At 38.8% G+C, this 14,160-nt stretch overlaps 1 protein-coding gene across 2 annotated transcripts in view; it reads right to left on the minus strand.

Moving 5' to 3' along the window:
- Nucleotides 1-14,160, minus strand: part of GPD2 (glycerol-3-phosphate dehydrogenase 2) — a 150,244-nt gene that overhangs the window by 114,835 nt on the left and 21,249 nt on the right. The window lies entirely within an intron of this gene.

Consider the following 14,160-nt stretch of genomic DNA (forward strand, 5'->3'; position numbering starts at 1 on the left):
ATTAAGGGAACTTTTAAAAGAATGAAAAAGAAGGTTTCTTCTAGTCAGAGTTTGCATGGCACCACAATTTCAATGGGAAACCCTCTAGATCCAGCACTCCTTCATGCTCGCTGTATATTTCTAAATAAAGTCTTGCATTGAGTTAGCTATCGACTTTCTGTCTGCTCATTTGGATTGATGGAATTTCTTGATTTTTTTTTTGTTTGTTTGTTTCAGGCCTTGTACAGTCTAACATTCTCCAGAAACCAAAAAAAATTAAAATGAAAATTCCACTGAAAAACCTACTCCCTTTTATTATGCTAAACAAACAAAAAAGATAACACTGTGTGATCACTTAAAAACAATTCTAACTTAGAGTTAATATTGAGCAATTTGACCCCTCTAAGTCTTCCACTTACAACAGCGGCTGGCACATCAAAATCTTACAGTGGAGCCAGCACCCTACTGCTGGATGGGTGAAGTTCTGACCTATCTAGACTCACACCTTCTACTCTACAGATCTCATGACTCAAAGTATTTAATGTGAGGCCAGTTTTAACCTAGGATAGTAAAAAACATACACTGCCTCAATGTAAATTATGATACAATTAAAATGTTTGAGTTCATGTTGAATGAATAGAATATTAGCATTAACTATCTTAAATCAAAGAATTTCAGTACAGTTGGTAATGACTGTACAGTAAAATCCATTTTGGAATACTAGAATTATATATGGGAAAAAATTAGCATTTCTTAAAGTATTATTGTTTCTCTAATCTTCATTTTTTTTCCAGACAAACTCCTAAATTCTAAGACTTATCTTTATTTTTAAGATTATCACCAGAAAAATATTTTACATGCATATGTTCTCTGCAGTTGCAGGTCTTTTCTTTTCCACCGCTTCACTGCATCAACTGTCCCCTCTCTCCTAAGTTACGCAAAAGAGTTGCTGTATACTGGCTGAGGCTTCCATTCAACATTCAGTCAACCCTAAGCAAAACCTAACGTCCACGATTTTCTGACAGTGAAAACCACAACTTGACCAATTTGGAAGGCACCTGTTTGTCACAGCTCAGCATCACCATTCCTAGTACGGCTATAAATGTTCAAATGGGTGCCAATCGATCGCACAATGAAACCCTAGCAGCCCAGAGATAGCATACGATCCCCTAATTGGACCAATTGGACTTCCCTAGCACTATGAACAAAGTTAGTGGAGGCGATGGAATTCCAGTTGAGCTATTTCAAATCCTGAAAGATGATGCTGTGAAAGTGCTGCACTCAATATGCCAGCAAATTTGGAAAACTCAGCAGTGGCCACAGGACTGAAAAAGGTCAGTTATCATTTCAATCCCAGAGAAAGGAAATGCCAAAGAATGCTCAAACTACCGCACAATTGCACTCATCTCACACGCTAGTAAAGTAATGTTCAAAATTCTCCAAGCCAGGCTTTAGCAATACATGAAACACATGTAACACATGAAACACATGAAATACATGAAATACATGAAATACATGAAATGTGAACTTCCAGATGTTCAAACTGGTTTTAGAAAAGGCAGAGGGACCAGAGATCAAATTGCCAACACCTGCTGGATCATGGAAAAAGCAAGAGAGTTCCAGAAAAATATCTATTTCTCCTTTATTGACTATGCAAAAGCCTGACTGTGTGGATCACAATAAACTGTGGAAAATTCTGCAGGAGATGGGAATACCAGACCACCTGACCTGCCTCTTGAGAAACTTGTATGCAGGTCAGGAAGCAACAGTTAGAACTGGCCATAGAACAGCAGACTGGTTCCAAATAGGAAAAGGAGTATGTCAAGGCTGTATATTGTCACCCTGCTTATTTGACTTCTATGCATAGTACATCATGAGAAACGCTGGACTGGAGGAAGGACAAGCTGGAATCAAGATTGCCGGGAGACATATCAATAACCTCAGATATGCAGATGACACCACTATTATGGCAGAAAGTGAAGAAGAACTAAAAAGTCTTTTGAAGAAAGTGAAAGAAGAGAGTGAAAAAGTTGGCTTTAAGCTCAACATTCAGAAAACGAAGATCATGGCATCAGGTCCCATCACTTCATGGGAAATAGATGGGGAAACAGTGGAAACAGTGGCTGACTTTATTTTGGGGGGCTCCAAAATCACTGCAGATGGTGACTGCAGCCATGAAATTAAAAGACGTTTACTCCTTGGAAGGAAAATTATGACCAACCTAGAGAGCATGTTCAAAAGCAGAGACATTACTTTATCAACAAAGGTTCATCTAGTCAAGGCTATGGTTTTTCCAGTGGTCATGTATGGATGTGAGAGTTGGACTATAAAGAAGGCTGAGCACCAAAGAATTGATGCTTTTGAACTGTGGTGTTGGAGAAGACTCTTGAGAGTCCCTTGGACTGCAAGAAGATCTAACCAGTCTATCCTAAAGGAGATCAGTCCTGGGTGTTTTTTGGAAGGACTGATGTTGAAGCTGAAACTCCAATACTTTGGCCACCTGATACGAAGAGTTGACTCACTAGAAAAGACCCTGATGCTGGGAAAGATTGAGGGCAGAAGGAGAAGGGGACAACAGAGGATGAGATGGTTGGATGGCATCACCGACTCAATAGACATGCGTTTGGGTGGAATCCGGGAGGTGATGATGGACAGGGAGGCCTGGCGTGCTGCAGTTCATGGAGTCGCAAAGAGTCAGACACGACTTAGCAACTGACTGAACTCAACTGAACAATTAGAAACAAAGAATAGAGACCTAGTTCTATTTACCTGAAAAACGCCAGTGCCCATCCCATACAGATAACAGCCTGGCAGTTGCTTGGATATGAGTTTGATAGGTGGTTGACTTTAGCTCAGTATCACTGTTTCTGTCTTCTTGATAATGTCATTGATGACCTCACAAAGGACACCACACATCAAAACAGCCAACTAAGGGACGTTATACAACACAGTCATCAAGGGTCTCAGCAGAAGTCATTCAGTCAAGTCTGGGGTTAGCTTTTCCAATTGTGTAGGTCCTCACATTCCCTGCTCACCTTATTATATTGCTTCAGTTTGATTTTCCTGAAACCAAAACTTGCTAAGGAGGATTATCTTCATGGATTTTCTCAGTGAGCCACAAATACTACAGGAAAACTGCTTTGACATTATTTTGCAGAATTAGTGATAATTGGCTATAATAAAAAGTTTCTTTTTTCAGTATTTTCATAAAATAACTATGCTGAAGTAACATTATTATTTCTATTGTGATCAAATGTATCCATAAGATAATCTAAGTAGTAGATTTAATTTGTAACAAATTAAGTCACTCTTAGAGATAATTCAAAAATAAAAACATAGAAGCAGTCAATTTTACCTGGCTCTCCTAAGATGATGATAATCATCACTGTCATTATCATCATTATTAATGTTATAATGACAATAGCTGCCATTTACCAACTTATTTGCTAGGTAATAGGTACCATGATTTTCATTCTTTACATAGATCAGCTCATATCACCCTCACAACATCCTACTTTAATAAAGAGGCACTTGCAGTTCAAAGGGAATAGGAGATTTGTACTAGGCTAGTCACAGTAAGTGACAAAACCACAACTTAATTTTTGTTCTTAATCATGAGGTGGTTCTGCCCTGGCTTTGCTCTGAAAAGGTAACTGCTCCCCAAGACTCACACCATATTTTGCTATTATTCCTCCAAGAAGATCCTATTCTCAAGCATTCACCCAAAGTGTACAGAGCCTCAACATTAGGGTTTCTCTAAGGCAATGAAGAAGACTCTGACAAAATACTACTAGTATTAGTACTACTAGTAACCTGCCAGATAAGGTAAAACTGTTTTAATGTTCAAAGAAAGCAATGCAACACCAGATTAAAAACCATAAGCTGTGAACTACTTGTACCAATTTACATTCCATTATAAAAAAAAAGTTTTCACAGTGATTACAAAGAGGAAAAGATTACTGTCTTCTATATAAAAGCTGCAACCAGGAAGCTAGCAAAGACTGGGAACAAAAATGCCAATAACACCTATTGCAACTAAAAGTGTGAGGAAACCAGAGGTAAAAAAGAAAACCAGAGGTAGAAAAATCATCCAAAAATAAAATTATCTTAGTTATCAGAGCATGATGTCCAGGTTTAATAGCCTATGAATAAATCATATATATGTTGACTCAGGACTGGCTCCTGTATTTGCACAGATCAATGCCAGCCCTCTAATTCTTGCAAGGAGAACACTAGGCCAACTAAAAAAAAAAAACCTAACTAAAGTTACTCAACTAAATATATCTGTGAGTTTATCAACTGCCCTCCAGGAACTTATAATGAATTTGAAAGCTTAAATAACAAAATCTGTCTTATTACTGTCTTATAACTAGTTGTGCTACACTAAATGTTATTCATACTCTAATAGACAAAAGACTCTGAATAGCCAAAGCAATCTTGAGAAAGAAGAACAAAGCTGAAAGCATCCCAATTTCTGATTTCAAGCTATATTACAAATCTATTATAATTAAAACAATATGGTACCGGCATAAAAAGAAATACATTGGTAAACAGAACAGAATACAGAGCCCAGAAATAAACCCATGCATACCTGGTGAATTAATTCAGAAGAGAAGATACTTGAACAGGCTCTTTAAGAAAAAAGGATTTGGAGGGGAGTGAGTATGGGCAGGTCTGGACTGAGAAAGATCTGGAGGAGAAAGAGGAACCTCATGGTAAAATTCAGGAGGCATGCAAGATGTTATCTGGTTTGCCTGGAGATGATGTTCATTTGGAAATGAGGTTTCCAAGAAAAGCTCACAGCAAGAGATAAGAAGACTCTGTACATGTGAATAAGGTATTTTTCTATGATATTCTGTTGATCATGAGCTGAGATTGCAGATGAGCGAAGCAAGCTGCTGCATTGCATGACTTATGAAGAATGTTCAAGTAGATTGTTGTGTTGAAGCATATGATGAAGACTGAGGGACCAAGTGGAAGGCAGTAATAGTTCCCACATGAGAAGATGAAAGTCTGGTTTAGGACAACATCAAAAAGTACACAGACAATGATACTTTGCACAAATCTGACAACATCAAAAAATACAAATGCAGACAATGATGCTTTGCAGAAATCTGACAAGGGATTGTGGAAGGAAACAGGAAGAGACTGAATGGCATAAGGGGCTTTAGCCTGGGTAACTGGGGACTTTTCCCAACATTACAACATTAAGAATCAGAAAGCGTAGCAAGTTTAAGGGAGAAGAGGAGCTCATTTGGAACCAAAGATATTTAAGATCTTGACAGAACACCTAACAGAGAGAAAACTGCAAACAGATAGGTGGGTCTCAAACTCAAATGAGTCTTCGGAGCTAAAGCTATGGTGTGGGGAATCTTCTGCCAAGAACCGACAGACAGACAAACCCGCTACAAAATAAAATGTACTTACTGCCAGCAAAACAAAAACTGGACTTGCTACTTCTCAAAGTTTGCTGACCCATGCTTTGAGCTAACCCTGCACCTTTTCTGGCACAGAATTCCTGGCTGTCCTTGTAGGACTCCCATTATAGACAGTTGAGTGACTTCAACAGTGAACTCAACCGCTCGGATATTATCTTAGATAGCCTGAGAGCTCACCACTTCTGCCTCCTCCTATTCAAAGGTAAGGCTACTCTGCCAGTGAAATCATGCATTTAAATAACTTGACCACACACTTGAGATTTAAAAACAAGAAATAACCATCCAGTGAAAAAGGTTGAGGTTCCTCTCGGCAACTACTCACAAGAGAATTTATTCCAGAATGAAAGCACAGTTCCTGGCCCCTAAATTCTCAAAACAGAGTCTTCAAACTCCTCTCCCTGTTTTCCAGTCCTAGCTTCTCTCTTAATTTAGCATAAATAAAAATCTCTCCAAAGACAGTCTTCCTCCTCTACGGAGGAAGTCCTGGGTCCCTTCACTTCTACAAAAACTCCTATCTTCCTTCCTAATCTCCAGGCTCTACATTAATTTAAGAAAGGCTGAGGTATCTTAGGGTTTTCACTTTTAGGCTAGCACGGATGCAAAAATACTTCTCTCCATCCCTTTTAAGAGTGATCGGTGTGGGCAGTGGGGAGTGGAGAGGATAGCTCAAAGATCATTTTTTTCAGAAGAGTCATTGCAACCACAAGCACTGTGATCCCTGGAACACGTGTTCTCTTGCAAGATATAAAGGTATTCCATGCACTTCTGATCACTGAACAGAGAACCTCAGGTGAACAAGGCATTTAAAACACAAAAACAAAACTCCCAGCATGTAACCTAGATGTAGCATGTACTACTTCACCCACCCTCTACCTAAGCAGATGCAGGTCCAAAGGCAGCAAGAAGCTCCTGACACTTCAGTTGTGCAGCCACCACCCCACCTTGTAGCTGTGTGTGGAAAGCCTCCCCCTCATCTATTTTGAGCCATGACACTATGTCAAACCCACAGATGGCAAAAGTCAGAAAGCCAGGCCTCAAGGTCTACCTGCACACAAATTCAGTAACTTAAGGGAGAAAGGTGCATGATTCTTACTAAATAAGGCCTCATCAGAGGAACTCCTACACAGCAAGTCTAGAATCATAGCAGTTGACTGCAAGTCCACAGCAAAATGGAAGGAGAGGGAGTGAACACAAAAGCACCTTCCCACCCAAGCAGTTTTAACTATAAAAGTCAAGATTTGGAGGGTTGCTTTGAACTAGCCATGTTTCAACAAAGCAGATCCTTTACTCTTACAATTGATATGAGAGCAAATGTTGTGCATACTTTCCCATAAGAAAGAACATCATAGTTTAGGTACACCAAGCACAAGCTGATAAAGAACTTACACGCATACCAATCAAAGCACGTCATGTACTAGCACCTCTTTCCCCAAGGTTGACTTTCCAGAAAGGAGAATGATTAACACTCTGCCTACAAACAGATCCTCCCCAGCCAAGCAGAGAGGCACTTCTGTACACATACATCTCACAGAGCAGCCTGTGATCCCTCTAGAAACAGGCAGCCCTCAAGCGTCCTTGAAAGCTGTCAGACATAAATGAACAACACAGTCAACATCAGGGGCCCATCAACCTGTCCTCTGGAAACAAAGATGAGCCCAAGCCTATAAACTGAAAATGAACTGCTCTTTTTACGGTTGCTTTAAACGTTTTTGAAAAGGATTTAGGCCAAGTCTGGATAGAAAACGGACCCAAGGGTTATCCACAAAAGACTATCCCAAAGGAAATAAGTGAATGCATAAAATCCTGAAAAAACAGGGAATACTTAAGTGTCTTCACCTTCTTCTCTAGATTTGCCTTTATTTTGTGCATCAGTTCAGTTCAGTTCAGTTGCTCAGTCATGTCCGACTCTTTGCGATGCCATGAATCGCAGCACGCCAGGCCTCCCTGTCCATCACCAACTCCCAGAGTTTACTCAAACTCATGTCTATCGAGTCAGTGATGCCATCCAGCCATCTCATCCTCTGTCGTCCCCTTCTCCTCCTGCCCCCAATCCCTCCCAGCATCAGGGTCTTTTCCAATGAGTCAACTCTTCACATCAGGTGGCCAAAGTACTGGAGTTTCAGCTTCAACATCAGTCCTTCCAAAGAACACCCAGGACTGATCTCCTTTAGAATGGACTGGTTGGATCTCCTTGCAGTCCAAGGGATTCTCAAGAGTCTTCTCCAATACCACAGTTCAAAAGCATCAATTCTTCTGTGCTCAGCTTTCTTTATAGTCCAACTCTCACATCCATACATGACCACTGGAAAAACCATAGCCTTGACTAGACAGACCTTTGTTGGCAAAGTAATGTCTCTGCTTTTGAATATGCTCTCTAGCTTGGTCATAACTTTGCTTCCAAGTAGTAAGCGTCTTTTAATTTCATGGCTGAAATCACCATCTACAGTGATTTTGGAGCCCCCCAAAATAAAGTCAGCCACTGTTTTCACTGTTTCTCCATCTATTTCCTATGAAGTGATGGGACCAGATGCCATGATCTTAGTTTTCTGAATGTTGAGCTTTAAGCCAACTTTTTTACTCTCCTCTTTCACTTTCATCAAGAAGCTTTTTAGTTCCTCTTCACTTTCTGCCATAATAGTGGTGTCATCTGCATATCTGAGGTTATTGATATGTCTCCTGGCAATCTTGATTCCAGCTTGTCCTTCCTCCAGTCTAGCGTTTCTCATGATGTACTCTGCATAGAAGTTAATTAAGCAGGGTGACAATATACAGCCTCGACGTACTCCTTTTCTCTGTTGTTCCATGGCCAGTTCTAACTGTTGCTTTCTGACCTGCATACAGCCTTCTCAAAAGGCAGGTCAGGTGGTCTGGTATTCCCATCTCTTTCAGAATTTTCCACAGTTTATTGTGATCCACACAGTCAAAGGCTTTGATATAGTCAATAAAGCAGAAATTCATGTTTTTCTGGAACTCTCTTGCTTTTTCCATGATCTAGCGGATGTTGGCAATTTGATCTCTGGTTCCTCTGCCTTTCCTAAAACCAGCTTGAACATCTGGAAGTTCGCGGTTCATGTATTGCTGAAGCCTGGCTTGCAGAATTTGAGCATTACTTTACTAGCGTGTGAGATGAGTGCAGTTGTGCAGTAGTTTGAGCATTTCTTTGGGATTGGAATGATAACTAACCTTTTCCAGTCCTGTGGCCATTGCTGAGTTTTCCAAATTTGCTGGCATATTGAGTGCAGCACTTTCACAGCATCATCTTTTAGGATTTGGAATAGCTCAACTAGAATTCCATCACCTCCACTAGCTTTGTTTGTAGTGATGCTTTCTAAGGCCCACTTGCCTTCACATTCCAGGATGTCTGGCTCTAGGTGAGTGATCACACCATCGTGATTATCTGGGTCGTGAAGATCTTTTTTGTACAGTTCTTCTGTGTATTCTTGCCACCTCTTCTTAATATCTTCTGCTTCTGTTAGGCCCATACCATTTTGTCCTTTATTGAGCCCATCTTTGCATGAAATGTTAGATATATTTTTTCCCATAAGCCAAAAAACAATAATAACAATGAAAAAACTATAGTTGTAAAAAATACACACACTGAATAGGATATCAAAGGACAAGCAAAAAGATTTTTCTGAAATCATTGAGAAAAGCATTCTCCTGGAAAATAAGATAAATGAAAGAACCATGTCAAAGTCAGCAGAAAACTTAGAAATAAAATGAATCCTCAGACTCTGGATGTCCAAAATTTTGGCTATGGTGGATGAGTAAGCTTAGGCAATGTTCACATGCCTAGCACAGCATCCAACCCTAGCTTGGCCCCTGTCTTTCACATCCTCTCTAAAAGTCAGAGTACTTTAGGGCAGGGCAGGTTCCATTTCCAATCAGTTTCCCCAGGAAATCCCTTGCCAGAGGGTCTAACCCAAAAAATGGGAAAAGAAAATGAAGGGAGAACATTTTAAGAAAGACCAAAGAGGATTTCCCGGTGGTCCAGTGGTTAAGATTCTGCGCTTCCACTGCAAGGGGGTGCAGGTACCATCCCTGATCCCTGGTCAGGGAACTAAGCTCCCACATGCTGGGGAGATGGGAGGGATCAGGTAACAAAAGAGAAAATGAAAGAAGACAAACACTATAATATTTATATTGGTCCACAGAGCTGCAAGAAGGTACTTTGGAAATGATTTCTACTAGTCTCTCTGGGGCACCTTTAGGTCAACTGTAACACTTTAGAACAAACACAACACACAGCTACAGATGACTCAGAAAGAGGTTAGCCTAGGACCACCCCTCCGGGTCAACGGAGGGCAGGCGCCTGGAAGCTTGACAGAAGGAATTGGCACAGAAAAGGGGTTGAGCTGGTTTCAGAGGTTCAAATCAGACTTTAAGAAATGTAAGCAAATGGCACCTCTCCCAAAAAGAGAGAGAAAATAAGGTCAACCATTTAAAATGAGCCAGTTAGAAACCTCTGTTTATAAAAATTAAACTCAAAATATTATCACATGAATTCTTTTGGTGTAATTTTTTTTAATTTAAAATGCAATGCCACAACCAATTAAAGCATTTACTTTACAAAGTCCTCTAAAACAAAAACATATCGAAAGGGAAGAGAACCCCAGAGGAACAGGACGATACATGCTCACACTCAAGCTGTCACTTATTATGTAAGACCTGACTTTAAAAAAAATAAATAGGGTTTCCAAGACAGCTTCCATATTGTGTATTTATGCCTTCTGCCATTTCTAAAATGCATACCAATATTACAGTCACAAATTTGACCCTTTTCTCTAATTTTCATAAGGTTCACTGTAGAATTACAAGAAATCAATGAAGCCCATCTCAGCTAACAATAGCATTACATTCATTAAATGCAAATGATCGTAGCTTAATTCATAATGGGATAATTTCTATTGTATCTGCTTCCCATAGAATTGCTATCAAAAATCATAAAAAACTACAGTTAGTTCATGTAGGTGAACTTGTTTTCCATTTTAAATTCAGTGTAAAACCAAGTAACATATATTTCTATCATCTTAGATATGTTAATGGATTTTTGTTTACTGCTGTAAAATCCTATCATTGATTTTCCATAAAAATATATGATTGCCTCTTTGTTTACCAAATATGTAATTTAAGGTAATCCTGAGAAAGTGAAGTCGCTCAGTCACGTCTGACTCTGTGCGAGCCCGTGGACTGCCACCTACCAGGCTCCTCCATCCATGGGATTTTCCAGGCAAGAGTACTGGAGTGGGGTGCCATTGCCTTCTCCGAAATCCTGAGAGGCCTTATATAAAATGTCCCTTATAAGAAAGTCTAAAGTGTTCCTTCCCCAAAATGCCCACCTCTTATAAAGACACAAGTCAGCTGAAGGAATTGGGCAGACAGGATGCCTACTATGAAATAACAATTTCGTTTTTATGTGTCAACTAAGAAATGCCTCACTTAAAAAAACTTTAATTCTATCTTGAGGAAGAACAAATGTTATCAGTCAATCACACACACACAAAAAGTTCTTTAGGCAAACAGGCCACACTCATCCTGTGCTTCTTGCAAGCTTTCTGACCCTTTGCTGACTCTGTTGTTGGGTTAGGAAAACGATTCACATTTCTCTAGCAGTACAAACCGCCTTTTTTTTAGATTGTACATGTTGTTATAGAGTCTACTTAAGTAATTAAAACAGGAAAAAAATCCTTTACTTTGTTACAGAATAAACTGCAAATCAAACAACAGAGCTCAAAATGTCTTTACACTAAAATATATCATCAAGCCTCTCAACCAGATTTATTATAAACATAACCGTTTATGAAGTAATCACAATCATGGTTGTTGATTACACACCCTAAAACATTTCATAAGAAAACATCTATTTCACCATATAAATAAATGTACTTTATTAAAAATGTTTTAGATGTCCTAAAATAGTGCATAGGCACTGTGATTCAAATGAGGAGGTTTTTAACACACATAGGACTTCCCTGATTGCTCAGTTGGTAAAGAATCCTCCTGCAATGCAGGAGACCTGGTTGGATTCCTGGGTCAGGAAGATCTGCTGGAGAAAGGATTGGCTACCCACTCCAGTATTCTAGGGCTTCCCTCGAGGCTCAGCTGTTAAAGAATATGCCTGCAATGTGGGAGACTTGGGTTCAATCCCTGGGTTGGGAAGATCCCCTGGAGAAGGGAAACGTTACCCACTCCAGTATTCCGGCCCGGAGAATTCCATGGACTATATAGTCCATGGAGTCACAAAAAGTCAGACACGACTGAGCAACTTGCACTTTCACTTAACACATATAGGTGATAAAGAACTTTAATCAAAAGAAATATACCCTAAGAAAATTTCAGTTAATTTAGCATGTTCAGAAAAAGAGATGCTTAAGACAATCAAGCTTGTATTTGCCTGGATCTTACTCAGAGATCTATTTCGTTGTTACCTAATATCAAATATTTTTAAGAAATATAGCATTATTAGTTAGAAAAAGCTATCTATTAAAAACAGGCATTTTTCTAAGACAAAAAAATCTTAAAGAAACTTAAGATCATTATTCCTAAGTCTCTCTTTTTTTTAGTAGCACAGATGTAGAAGGTTTGAGCATCTGTCTTCAAATGTTATAAGCACAAACAAAACTTTGAAAAAATAGCTTTTTAACTTCAAAATGTTGATGCCAATTGAGTTAACTCAGCCTTATTCATTATTTTTGTCATCGAATACAAGGAAAATGTACCAATTCTTTCAAAAGCTATAGTAGCAATTGCATTATATAGTCATTAAAAATGCATTTTAGGAAATACTTGTTGAAGATATTTTATAAAATCCTGAGCTCATAAAAAAATATGACATAAGTTTTATGATAATTAGTTATAGCACAATAATTTCAGCTAATTTAATTTACTTACATTGCAAAAAAAAAAGTTCTAAATTTAATTACAGCTCTATTACAGCTCTATCAATGCATAAGCCATGACTGAGAGTTAAAACAGAGACCAAAGAGTACATGGGGTGGGGAGACAGGTTATTCTGCTTTCTTGAACTGGAGAAGATTCCCAAAAAATAAAGCTAACCACTTTTTAAATCCTGTAACCTTTTCTTCCACTACTGCCTGCTGAAACTTGCATTTAAAATTCACTCCCCTACATATCTAATAATCTATTACATGTATAAATATAACTATCAACAAAGGGTCAAATTACACACAAAAAGAAGAGACGCAAAGAAAACCTAAGATGCACTACCTCGAAATAATCATATATTATATTATTTAGCTTACAATGACCCACTCCAGTGTTCTTGCCTGGAGAATCCCAGGGACGGGGAAGCCTGGTGGGCTGCCGTCTATGGGGTCGCACAGAGTCGGACACGACTGAAACGACTTAGCAGCAGCAGCAGCAGCAGCAGCAGCAGCAACAGCTTAGCAATGACACTCCTTAAAAATCTCACCCTTAAGGAAATAAGAATCAGACAACAGGAGAGATTGCACTAATTCATATTTCTAACCATTTCTTTCAAAAGTATGGAATGCAAATCATAGAACATTTTGTAAATGCTCTATCCCCTAACCCCTCAGAAAAGGAGAAGAAAAGATAGTAGAGCTTTCATCTATGCAGAAGTAATAAACAAAGCTTTATTTCCATCTCAGTCATCTTGGCTAAAACAGTCTTGGTCATAAGATTTTATTCTCCCCACTTGAATGAGGCATCCTCTGCAAGCCTCTCTTTTTTAGATTTTTCTTTTCTTCTTTAAAAGAACTGGCACATACCCGAAGTGGAAAGTTTTCAAGGACCAGATCATAAACAAGCCTAGTCACTAAGCATGAGATACTGTGTACCAACATTACACAGCTAATACCCTAGCATCTGACAGTCTAAATTTTAAACAGCATGCACAGAAGATCAAGGATTCTTACTCTTGCTAAAACTGTCACCCCCCCCCAAAAAAAATGAACACACATTCCAAAAACCACTATATTCTTTTAATTCTTGAAATACCAAGTGGATATTCTAGAAGGAGAGATTAAGGAGACTTGCTGTGTAATTCTGTCTATACCATTAACTTGCTTTGTGATTTCAGGCAAATCATTTGAATTTGCTGATCTTAACTCCAGCTATAAATGAAGCATCTTCAGAAAATGTACAGATCTATTTTAACTTTAAATTTGTATTATTTTATGGTTTTTCTTCATTCAATAGGCACGTGGGAGGGGGGTAGGGAGAGCGGGTAGAGACTTTCTGCATTCAAGTTGGTGCTATGTTAATGTTTTATTTTTTTTAGCATTGTGGGATGCTTAAGGCTTGCATTCATTCTTTCATCCAATTATTTGCCGATCATTTAACATGTACCAGGCACTGAACATACACCCGAGGACAAACATAACAAAATTCCGCCTTCCAAGAGCTCACATTTGAATGTGAGCTCACAGTTTTTTTTTTTTTTAAATAAAATGTCTAAACTGTTTTGAATTTAAATATTTCAGAAATACAGATCACACTTTGTCTTCTTAGGAGTATTAATTAAGAATTCAATTACTGATGACTTGGAGCCATTCTTATGAACTATGTAGTCTATGCTCCTAAGGGCAATGTCCTCAGGAACAGTTGAATACTATTACTTTACTCAGTGGCTCCAAACCACAGACTGCTCCCATTTGAATTCTACTTGTATCTGCTTTATAAAGTTTTCCTGTTTCTTCCAAACTTTCAAGCTGACGGTAATTCTCCCTTTTGATCTGTGAGCTCTCCAGCTTACTTCTAA

The sequence above is a fragment of the Bos indicus x Bos taurus genome, chromosome 2, assembly GCF_003369695.1.
Source record: "Bos indicus x Bos taurus breed Angus x Brahman F1 hybrid chromosome 2, Bos_hybrid_MaternalHap_v2.0, whole genome shotgun sequence".
In the NCBI taxonomy this organism is placed as follows: Eukaryota; Metazoa; Chordata; class Mammalia; order Artiodactyla; family Bovidae; genus Bos; species Bos indicus x Bos taurus.